We start from the raw sequence: 12,137 nt of genomic DNA on the forward strand, positions 1-12,137 counted from the left end.
GGAGATAGTGCCCCCTCCCCCCAGTTCTGCCATGTGTATATGTACAGTAATATAACGCTTGATGTGCTCATGTAAACAGGGGACATTAACCCCTCCATTCCCGGAGATAGTGCCCCCTCCCCCAGTTCTGCCATGTGTATATGTACAGAAATATAACGCTGGATGTGCTCATGTATACAGGGGGCATTAACCTCTCCATTCCCGGAGATAGTGCCCCCTTCCCCCAGTTCTGCCATGTGTATATGTACAGTAATATAACACTGGATGTGCTCATGTATGCAGGGGACATTAACCCCTCCATTCCCGGAGATCGTGCCCCCTCCCCCAATTCTGCCATGTATATATGTACAGTAATATAACGCTGGATGTGCTCATGTATACAGGGGGCATTAACCCCTCCATTCCCGGAGATAGTGCCCCCCTTCCCCCAGTTCTGCCATGTGTATATGTACAGTAATATAACGCTGGATGTGCTCATGTATACAGGTGACATTAACCCCTCCATTCCTGGAGATAGTGCCCCCTCCCCCCAGTTCTGCCATGTGTATATGTACAGTAATATAACGCTTGATGTGCTCATGTAAACAGGGGACATTAACCCCTCCATTCCCGGAGATAGTGCCCCCCTTCCCCCAGTTCTGCCATGTGTATATGTACAGTAATATAACGCTGGATGTGCTCATGTATACAGGTGACATTAACCCCTCCATTCCTGGAGATAGTGCCCCCCTTCCCCCAGTTCTGCCATGTGTATATGTACAGTAATATAACGCTGGATGTGCTCATGTATACAGGGGGCATTAACCCCTCCATTCCCGGAGATAGTGCCCCCTTCCCCCAGTTCTGCCATGTGTATATGTACAGTAATATAACACTGGATGTGCTCATGTATGCAGGGGACATTAACCCCTCCATTCCCGGAGATAGTGCCCCCCTTCCCCCAGTTCTGCCATGTGTATATGTCCAGTAATATAATGCTGTATGTGCTCATGTATACAGGGGACATTAACCCCTCCATTCCTGGAGATAGTGCCCCCTCCCCCCAGTTCTGCCATGTGTATATGTACAGTAATATAACGCTTGATGTGCTCATGTAAACAGGGGACATTAACCCCTCCATTCCCGGAGATAGTGCCCCCTCCCCCAGTTCTGCCATGTGTATATGTACAGAAATATAACGCTGGATGTGCTCATGTATACAGGGGGCATTAACCCCTCCATTCCCGGAGATAGTGCTCCCTTCCCCCAGTTCTGCCATGTGTATATGTACAGTAATATAACACTGGATGTGCTCATGTATACAGGGGGCATTAACCCCTCCATTCCTGGAGATAGTGCCCCCCTCCCCCCAGGTCTGCCATGTGTATATGTACAGTAATATAACGCTGGTTGTCCTCATGTATACAGGGGGCATTAACCCCTCCATTCCCGGAGATAGTGCTCCCTCCCCCAGTTCTGCCATGTGTATATGTACAGTAATATAACGCTGGATGTGCTCATGTATACAGGGGGCATTAACCCCTCCATTCCCGGAGATAGTGCCCCCCTCCCCCAGTTCTGCCATGTGTATATGTACAGTAATATAACGCTGGATGTCCTCATGTATACAGGGGGCATTAACCCCTCCATTCCCAGAGATAGTGCCCCCTCCCCCAGTTCTGCCATGTGTATATGTACAGTAATATAACGCTGGATGTGCTCATGTATACAGGGGGCATTAACCCCTCCATTCCTGGAGATAGTGCCCTCCTCCCCCCAGGTCTGCCATGTGTATATGTACAGTAATATAACGCTGGATGTGCTCATGTATACAGGGGACATTAACCCCTCCATTCCTGGAGATAGTGCCCCCCTTCCCCCCAGTTCTGCCATGTGTATATGTACAGTAATATAGCTCTAGATGTGCTTATGTATACAGGGGACATTAAGCCCTCCATTCCCGGAGATAGTGCCCCCTTCCCCCAGTTCTGCCATGTGTATATGTACAGTAATATAACGCTGGATGTGCTCATGTATACAGGGGGCATTAACCCCTCCATTCCCGGAGATAGTGCCCCCCTTCCCCCAGTTCTGCCATGTGTATATGTACAGCAATATAACGCTGGATGTGCTCATGTATACAGGGAGCATTAACCCCTCCATTCCCGGAGATAGTGCCCCCTCCCCCAGTTCTGTCATGTGTATATGTACAGTAATATAACGCTGGATGTGCTCATGTATACAGGGGGCATTAACCCCTCCATTCCCGGAGATAGTGCCCCCCTTCCCCCAGTTCTGCCATGTGTATATGTACAGTAATATAACTCTGGATGTGCTCATGTATACAGGGGACATTAACCCCTCCATTCCCGGAGATAGTGCCCCCCTTCCCCCAGTTCTGCCATGTGTATATGTACAGTAATATAATGCTATATGTGCTCATGTATACAGGGGACATTAACCCCTCCATTCCCGGAGATAGTGCCCCCCTTCCCCCAGTTCTGCCATGTGTATATGTACAGTAATATAACGCTGGATGTGCTCATGTATACAGGGGGCATTAACCCATCCATTCCCGGAGATAGTGCCCCCCTTCCCCCAGTTCTGCCATGTGTATATGTACAGCAATATAACGCTGGATGTGCTCATGTATACAGGGAGCATTAACCCCTCCATTCCCGGAGATAGTGCCCCCTCCCCCAGTTCTGTCATGTGTATATGTACAGTAATATAACGCTGGATGTGCTCATGTATGCAGGGGACATTAACCCCTCCATTCCCGGGGATAGTGCCCCCTCCCCCAATTCTGCCATGTATATATGTACAGTAATATAACGCTGGATGTGCTCATGTATACAGGGGGCATTAACCCCTCCATTCCCGGAGATAGTGCCCCCCTTCCCCCAGTTCTGCCATGTGTATATGTACAGTAATATAATGCTGTATGTGCTCATGTATACAGGGGACATTAACCCCTCCATTCCTGGAGATAGTGCCCCCTCCCCCCAGTTCTGCCATGTGTATATGTACAGTAATATAACGCTGGATGTGCTCATGTAAACAGGGGACATTAACCCCTCCATTCCCGGAGATAGTGCCCCCTCCCCCCAGTTCTGCCATGTGTATATGTACAGTAATATAACGCTGGATGTCCTCATGTATACAGGGGGCATTAACCCCTCCATTCCCAGAGATAGTGCCCCCTCCCCCAGTTCTGCCATGTGTATATGTACAGTAATATAACGCTGGATGTGCTCATGTATACAGGGGGCATTAACCCCTCCATTCCTGGAGATAGTGCCCTCCTCCCCCCAGGTCTGCCATGTGTATATGTACAGTAATATAACGCTGGATGTGCTCATGTATACAGGGGACATTAACCCCTCCATTCCTGGAGATAGTGCCCCCCTTCCCCCCAGTTCTGCCATGTGTATATGTACAGTAATATAGCTCTAGATGTGCTTATGTATACAGGGGACATTAAGCCCTCCATTCCCGGAGATAGTGCCCCCTTCCCCCTGTTCTGCCATGTGTATATGTACAGTAATATAACGCTGGATGTGCTCATGTATACAGGGGGCATTAACCCCTCCATTCCCGGAGATAGTGCCCCCCTTCCCCCAGTTCTGCCATGTGTATATGTACAGCAATATAACGCTGGATGTGCTCATGTATACAGGGAGCATTAACCCCTCCATTCCCGGAGATAGTGCCCCCTCCCCCAGTTCTGTCATGTGTATATGTACAGTAATATAACGCTGGATGTGCTCATGTATACAGGGGGCATTAACCCCTCCATTCCCGGAGATAGTGCCCCCCTTCCCCCAGTTCTGCCATGTGTATATGTACAGTAATATAACTCTGGATGTGCTCATGTATACAGGGGACATTAACCCCTCCATTCCCGGAGATAGTGCCCCCCTTCCCCCAGTTCTGCCATGTGTATATGTACAGTAATATAATGCTGTATGTGCTCATGTATACAGGGGACATTAACCCCTCCATTCCTGGAGATAGTGCCCCCTCCCCCCAGTTCTGCCATGTGTATATGTACAGTAATATAACGCTGGATGTGCTCATGTAAACAGGGGACATTAACCCCTCCATTCCCGGAGATAGTGCCCCCTCCCCCCAGTTCTGCCATGTGTATATGTACAGTAATATAACGCTGGATATGCTCATGTATACAGGGGACATTAACCCCTCCATTCCCGGAGATAGTGCCCTCTCCCCCAGTTCTGCCATGTGTATATGTACAGTAATATAACGCTGGATGTCCTCATGTATACAGGGGGCATTAACCCCTCCATTCCCAGAGATAGTGCCCCCTCCCCCAGTTCTGCCATGTGTATATGTACAGTAATATAACGCTGGATGTGCTCATGTATACAGGGGACATTAACCCCTCCATTCCTGGAGATAGTGCCCCCCTTCCCCCCAGTTCTGCCATGTGTATATGTACAGTAATATAGCTCTAGATGTGCTTATGTATACAGGGGACATTAAGCCCTCCATTCCCGGAGATAGTGCCCCCTTCCCCCAGTTCTGCCATGTGTATATGTACAGTAATATAACGCTGGATGTGCTCATGTATACAGGGGGCATTAACCCCTCCATTCCCGGAGATAGTGCCCCCCTTCCCCCAGTTCTGCCATGTGTATATGTACAGCAATATAACGCTGGATGTGCTCATGTATACAGGGAGCATTAACCCCTCCATTCCCGGAGATAGTGCCCCCTCCCCCAGTTCTGTCATGTGTATATGTACAGTAATATAACGCTGGATGTGCTCATGTATACAGGGGGCATTAACCCCTCCATTCCCGGAGATAGTGCCCCCCTTCCCCCAGTTCTGCCATGTGTATATGTACAGTAATATAACTCTGGATGTGCTCATGTATACAGGGGACATTAACCCCTCCATTCCCGGAGATAGTGCCCCCCTTCCCCCAGTTCTGCCATGTGTATATGTACAGTAATATAATGCTATATGTGCTCATGTATACAGGGGACATTAACCCCTCCATTCCCGGAGATAGTGCCCCCCTTCCCCCAGTTCTGCCATGTGTATATGTACAGTAATATAACGCTGGATGTGCTCATGTATACAGGGGGCATTAACCCCTCCATTCCCGGAGATAGTGCCCCCCTTCCCCCAGTTCTGCCATGTGTATATGTACAGCAATATAACACTGGATGTGCTCATGTATACAGGGAGCATTAACCCCTCCATTCCCGGAGATAGTGCCCCCTCCCCCAGTTCTGTCATGTGTATATGTACAGTAATATAACGCTGGATGTGCTCATGTATGCAGGGGACATTAACCCCTCCATTCCCGGGGATAGTGCCCCCTCCCCCAATTCTGCCATGTATATATGTACAGTAATATAACGCTGGATGTGCTCATGTATACAGGGGGCATTAACCCCTCCATTCCCGGAGATAGTGCCCCCCTTCCCCCAGTTCTGCCATGTGTATATGTACAGTAATATAATGCTGTATGTGCTCATGTATACAGGGGACATTAACCCCTCCATTCCTGGAGATAGTGCCCCCTCCCCCCAGTTCTGCCATGTGTATATGTACAGTAATATAACGCTGGATGTGCTCATGTAAACAGGGGACATTAACCCCTCCATTCCCGGAGATAGTGCCCCCCTCCCCCAGTTCTGCCATGTGTATATGTACAGTAATATAACGCTGGATGTGCTCATGTATACAGGGGGCATTAACCCCTCCATTCCTGGAGATAGTGCCCCCTTCCCCCAGTTCTGCCATGTGTATATGTACAGTAATATAACTCTGGATGTGCTCATGTATACAGGGGACATTAACCCCTCCATTCCTGGAGATAGTTCCCCCTCCCCCCAGTCCTGCCATGTGTATATGTACAGTAATATAACGCTGGATATGCTCATGTATACAGGGGACATTAACCCCTCCATTCCCGGAGATAGTGCCCTCTCCCCCAGTTCTGCCATGTGTATATGTACAGTAATATAACTCTGGATGTGCTCATGTATACAGGGGGCATTAACCCCTCCATTCCCGGAGATAGTGCCCCCTTCCCCCAGTTCTGCCATGTGTATATGTACAGTAATATAACGCTGGATGTGCTCATGTATACAGGGGGCATTAACCCCTCCATTCCCGGAGATAGTGCCCCCTCCCCCCAGTTCTGCCATGTGTATATGTACAGTAATATAACGCTGGATGTGCTCATGTATACAGGGGACATTAACCCCTCCATTCCCAGAGATAATGTCGCCTTCCCCCAGTTCTGCCATGTGTATATGTACAGTAATATAACGCTGGATGTGCTCATGTATACAGGGAACATTAACCCCTCCATTCCCGGAGATAGTGCCCCCTTCCCCCAGTTCTGCCATGTGTATATGTACAGTAATATAACGCTGGATGTGCTCATGTATGCAAGGGCATTAACCCCTCCATTCCCGGAGATAGTGCCCCCTCCCCCAGTTCTGCCATGTGTATATGTACAGTAATATAACGCTGGATGTGCTCATGTATACAGGGGACATAAACCCCTCCTTTCCCGGAGATAGTGCCCCCTCCCCCAGTTCTGCCATGTGTATATGTACAGTAATATAACGCTGGATGTGCTCATGTATGCAGGGGGCATTAACCCCTCCATTCCCGGATATAGTGCCCCCTCCCCCAGTTCTGCCATGTGTATATGTACAGTAATATAACGCTGGATGTGCTCATGTATGCAGGGGGCATTAACCCCTCCATTCCCGGAGATAGTGCCCCCTTCCCCCAGTTCTGCCATGTGTATATGTACAGTAATATAACGCTGGATGTGCTCATGTATACAGGGGACATTAACCCCTCCATTCCCGGAGATAGTACCCCCTTCCCCCAGTTCTGCCATGTGTATATGTACAGTAATATAACGCTGGATGTGCTCATGTATACAGGGGACATTAACCCCTCCATTCCTGGAGATAGTGCCCCCCTTCCCCCCAGTTCTGCCATGTGTATATGTACAGTAATATAGCTCTAGATGTGCTTATGTATACAGGGGACATTAAGCCCTCCATTCCCGGAGATAGTGCCCCCTTCCCCCAGTTCTGCCATGTGTATATGTACAGTAATATAACGCTGGATGTGCTCATGTATACAGGGGGCATTAACCCCTCCATTCCCGGAGATAGTGCCCCCCTTCCCCCAGTTCTGCCATGTGTATATGTACAGCAATATAACGCTGGATGTGCTCATGTATACAGGGAGCATTAACCCCTCCATTCCCGGAGATAGTGCCCCCTCCCCCAGTTCTGTCATGTGTATATGTACAGTAATATAACGCTGGATGTGCTCATGTATACAGGGGGCATTAACCCCTCCATTCCCGGAGATAGTGCCCCCCTTCCCCCAGTTCTGCCATGTGTATATGTACAGTAATATAACTCTGGATGTGCTCATGTATACAGGGGACATTAACCCCTCCATTCCCGGAGATAGTGCCCCCCTTCCCCCAGTTCTGCCATGTGTATATGTACAGTAATATAATGCTATATGTGCTCATGTATACAGGGGACATTAACCCCTCCATTCCCGGAGATAGTGCCCCCCTTCCCCCAGTTCTGCCATGTGTATATGTACAGTAATATAACGCTGGATGTGCTCATGTATACAGGGGGCATTAACCCATCCATTCCCGGAGATAGTGCCCCCCTTCCCCCAGTTCTGCCATGTGTATATGTACAGCAATATAACGCTGGATGTGCTCATGTATACAGGGAGCATTAACCCCTCCATTCCTGGAGATAGTGCCCCCTCCCCCAGTTCTGTCATGTGTATATGTACAGTAATATAACGCTGGATGTGCTCATGTATGCAGGGGACATTAACCCCTCCATTCCCGGGGATAGTGCCCCCTCCCCCAATTCTGCCATGTATATATGTACAGTAATATAACGCTGGATGTGCTCATGTATACAGGGGGCATTAACCCCTCCATTCCCGGAGATAGTGCCCCCCTTCCCCCAGTTCTGCCATGTGTATATGTACAGTAATATAATGCTGTATGTGCTCATGTATACAGGGGACATTAACCCCTCCATTCCTGGAGATAGTGCCCCCTCCCCCCAGTTCTGCCATGTGTATATGTACAGTAATATAACGCTGGATGTGCTCATGTAAACAGGGGACATTAACCCCTCCATTCCCGGAGATAGTGCCCCCTCCCCCCAGTTCTGCCATGTGTATATGTACAGTAATATAACGCTGGATGTCCTCATGTATACAGGGGGCATTAACCCCTCCATTCCCAGAGATAGTGCCCCCTCCCCCAGTTCTGCCATGTGTATATGTACAGTAATATAACGCTGGATGTGCTCATGTATACAGGGGGCATTAACCCCTCCATTCCTGGAGATAGTGCCCTCCTCCCCCCAGGTCTGCCATGTGTATATGTACAGTAATATAACGCTGGATGTGCTCATGTATACAGGGGACATTAACCCCTCCATTCCTGGAGATAGTGCCCCCCTTCCCCCCAGTTCTGCCATGTGTATATGTACAGTAATATAGCTCTAGATGTGCTTATGTATACAGGGGGCATTAACCCCTCCATTCCCGGAGATAGTGCCCCCTCCCCCCAGTTCTGCCATGTGTATATGTACAGTAATATAACGCTGGATGTGCTCATGTAAACAGGGGACATTAACCCCTCCATTCCCGGAGATAGTGCCCCCCTCCCCCAGTTCTGCCATGTGTATATGTACAGTAATATAACGCTGGATGTGCTCATGTATACAGGGGGCATTAACCCCTCCATTCCTGGAGATAGTGCCCCCTTCCCCCAGTTCTGCCATGTGTATATGTACAGTAATATAACTCTGGATGTGCTCATGTATACAGGGGACATTAACCCCTCCATTCCTGGAGATAGTGCCCCCTCCCCCAAGTCCTGCCATGTGTATATGTACAGTAATATAACGCTGGATATGCTCATGTATACAGGGGACATTAACCCCTCCATTCCCGGAGATAGTGCCCTCTCCCCCAGTTCTGCCATGTGTATATGTACAGTAATATAACTCTGGATGTGCTTATGTATACAGGGGACATTAAGCCCTCCATTCCCGGAGATAGTGCCCCCTTCCCCCAGTTCTGCCATGTGTATATGTACAGTAATATAACGCTGGATGTGCTCATGTATACAGGGGGCATTAACCCCTCCATTCCCGGAGATAGTGCCCCCCTTCCCCCAGTTCTGCCATGTGTATATGTACAGCAATATAACGCTGGATGTGCTCATGTATACAGGGAGCATTAACCCCTCCATTCCCGGAGATAGTGCCCCCTCCCCCAGTTCTGTCATGTGTATATGTACAGTAATATAACGCTGGATGTGCTCATGTATACAGGGGGCATTAACCCCTCCATTCCCGGAGATAGTGCCCCCCTTCCCCCAGTTCTGCCATGTGTATATGTACAGTAATATAACTCTGGATGTGCTCATGTATACAGGGGACATTAACCCCTCCATTCCCGGAGATAGTGCCCCCCTTCCCCCAGTTCTGCCATGTGTATATGTACAGTAATATAATGCTATATGTGCTCATGTATACAGGGGACATTAACCCCTCCATTCCCGGAGATAGTGCCCCCCTTCCCCCAGTTCTGCCATGTGTATATGTACAGTAATATAACGCTGGATGTGCTCATGTATACAGGGGGCATTAACCCATCCATTCCCGGAGATAGTGCCCCCCTTCCCCCAGTTCTGCCATGTGTATATGTACAGCAATATAACGCTGGATGTGCTCATGTATACAGGGAGCATTAACCCCTCCATTCCCGGAGATAGTGCCCCCTCCCCCAGTTCTGTCATGTGTATATGTACAGTAATATAACGCTGGATGTGCTCATGTATGCAGGGGACATTAACCCCTCCATTCCCGGGGATAGTGCCCCCTCCCCCAATTCTGCCATGTATATATGTACAGTAATATAACGCTGGATGTGCTCATGTATACAGGGGGCATTAACCCCTCCATTCCCGGAGATAGTGCCCCCCTTCCCCCAGTTCTGCCATGTGTATATGTACAGTAATATAATGCTGTATGTGCTCATGTATACAGGGGACATTAACCCCTCCATTCCTGGAGATAGTGCCCCCTCCCCCCAGTTCTGCCATGTGTATATGTACAGTAATATAACGCTGGATGTGCTCATGTAAACAGGGGACATTAACCCCTCCATTCCCGGAGATAGTGCCCCCTCCCCCCAGTTCTGCCATGTGTATATGTACAGTAATATAACGCTGGATGTCCTCATGTATACAGGGGGCATTAACCCCTCCATTCCCAGAGATAGTGCCCCCTCCCCCAGTTCTGCCATGTGTATATGTACAGTAATATAACGCTGGATGTGCTCATGTATACAGGGGGCATTAACCCCTCCATTCCTGGAGATAGTGCCCTCCTCCCCCCAGGTCTGCCATGTGTATATGTACAGTAATATAACGCTGGATGTGCTCATGTATACAGGGGACATTAACCCCTCCATTCCTGGAGATAGTGCCCCCCTTCCCCCCAGTTCTGCCATGTGTATATGTACAGTAATATAGCTCTAGATGTGCTTATGTATACAGGGGACATTAAGCCCTCCATTCCCGGAGATAGTGCCCCCTTCCCCCAGTTCTGCCATGTGTATATGTACAGTAATATAACGCTGGATGTGCTCATGTATACAGGGGGCATTAACCCCTCCATTCCCGGAGATAGTGCCCCCCTTCCCCCAGTTCTGCCATGTGTATATGTACAGCAATATAACGCTGGATGTGCTCATGTATACAGGGAGCATTAACCCCTCCATTCCCGGAGATAGTGCCCCCTCCCCCAGTTCTGTCATGTGTATATGTACAGTAATATAACGCTGGATGTGCTCATGTATACAGGGGGCATTAACCCCTCCATTCCCGGAGATAGTGCCCCCCTTCCCCCAGTTCTGCCATGTGTATATGTACAGTAATATAACTCTGGATGTGCTCATGTATACAGGGGACATTAACCCCTCCATTCCCGGAGATAGTGCCCCCCTTCCCCCAGTTCTGCCATGTGTATATGTACAGTAATATAATGCTGTATGTGCTCATGTATACAGGGGACATTAACCCCTCCATTCCTGGAGATAGTGCCCCCTCCCCCCAGTTCTGCCATGTGTATATGTACAGTAATATAACGCTGGATGTGCTCATGTAAACAGGGGACATTAACCCCTCCATTCCCGGAGATAGTGCCCCCTCCCCACAGTTCTGCCATGTGTATATGTACAGTAATATAACGCTGGATATGCTCATGTATACAGGGGACATTAACCCCTCCATTCCCGGAGATAGTGCCCTCTCCCCCAGTTCTGCCATGTGTATATGTACAGTAATATAACGCTGGATGTCCTCATGTATACAGGGGGCATTAACCCCTCCATTCCCAGAGATAGTGCCCCCTCCCCCAGTTCTGCCATGTGTATATGTACAGTAATATAACGCTGGATGTGCTCATGTATACAGGGGACATTAACCCCTCCATTCCTGAAGATAGTGCCCCCCTTCCCCCCAGTTCTGCCATGTGTATATGTACAGTAATATAGCTCTAGATGTGCTTATGTATACAGGGGACATTAAGCCCTCCATTCCCGGAGATAGTGCCCCCTTCCCCCAGTTCTGCCATGTGTATATGTACAGTAATATAACGCTGGATGTGCTCATGTATACAGGGGGCATTAACCCCTCCATTCCCGGAGATAGTGCCCCCCTTCCCCCAGTTCTGCCATGTGTATATGTACAGCAATATAACGCTGGATGTGCTCATGTATACAGGGAGCATTAACCCCTCCATTCCCGGAGATAGTGCCCCCTCCCCCAGTTCTGTCATGTGTATATGTACAGTAATATAACGCTGGATGTGCTCATGTATACAGGGGGCATTAACCCCTCCATTCCCGGAGATAGTGCCCCCCTTCCCCCAGTTCTGCCATGTGTATATGTACAGTAATATAACTCTGGATGTGCTCATGTATACAGGGGACATTAACCCCTCCATTCCCGGAGATAGTGCCCCCCTTCCCCCAGTTCTGCCATGTGTATATGTACAGTAATATAATGCTATATGTGCTCATGTATACA

At 49.0% G+C, this 12,137-nt stretch overlaps 2 protein-coding genes across 2 annotated transcripts in view; both read left to right on the forward strand.

The window, feature by feature from the left end:
- The window catches only part of LOC141270660 (uncharacterized), a 741,199-nt gene that overhangs the window by 461,403 nt on the left and 267,659 nt on the right, over window positions 1–12,137 (forward strand). The window lies entirely within an intron of this gene.
- LOC141270624 (uncharacterized) overlaps window positions 1–12,137 on the forward strand; it is an 81,336-nt gene that overhangs the window by 27,097 nt on the left and 42,102 nt on the right. The window lies entirely within an intron of this gene.

Source organism: Phyllobates terribilis, unplaced genomic scaffold (assembly GCF_046119375.1).
Source record: "Phyllobates terribilis strain yellow unplaced genomic scaffold, ASM4611937v1 Scaffold_5__5_contigs__length_657084704, whole genome shotgun sequence".
NCBI classification, from domain to species: domain Eukaryota; kingdom Metazoa; phylum Chordata; class Amphibia; order Anura; family Dendrobatidae; genus Phyllobates; species Phyllobates terribilis.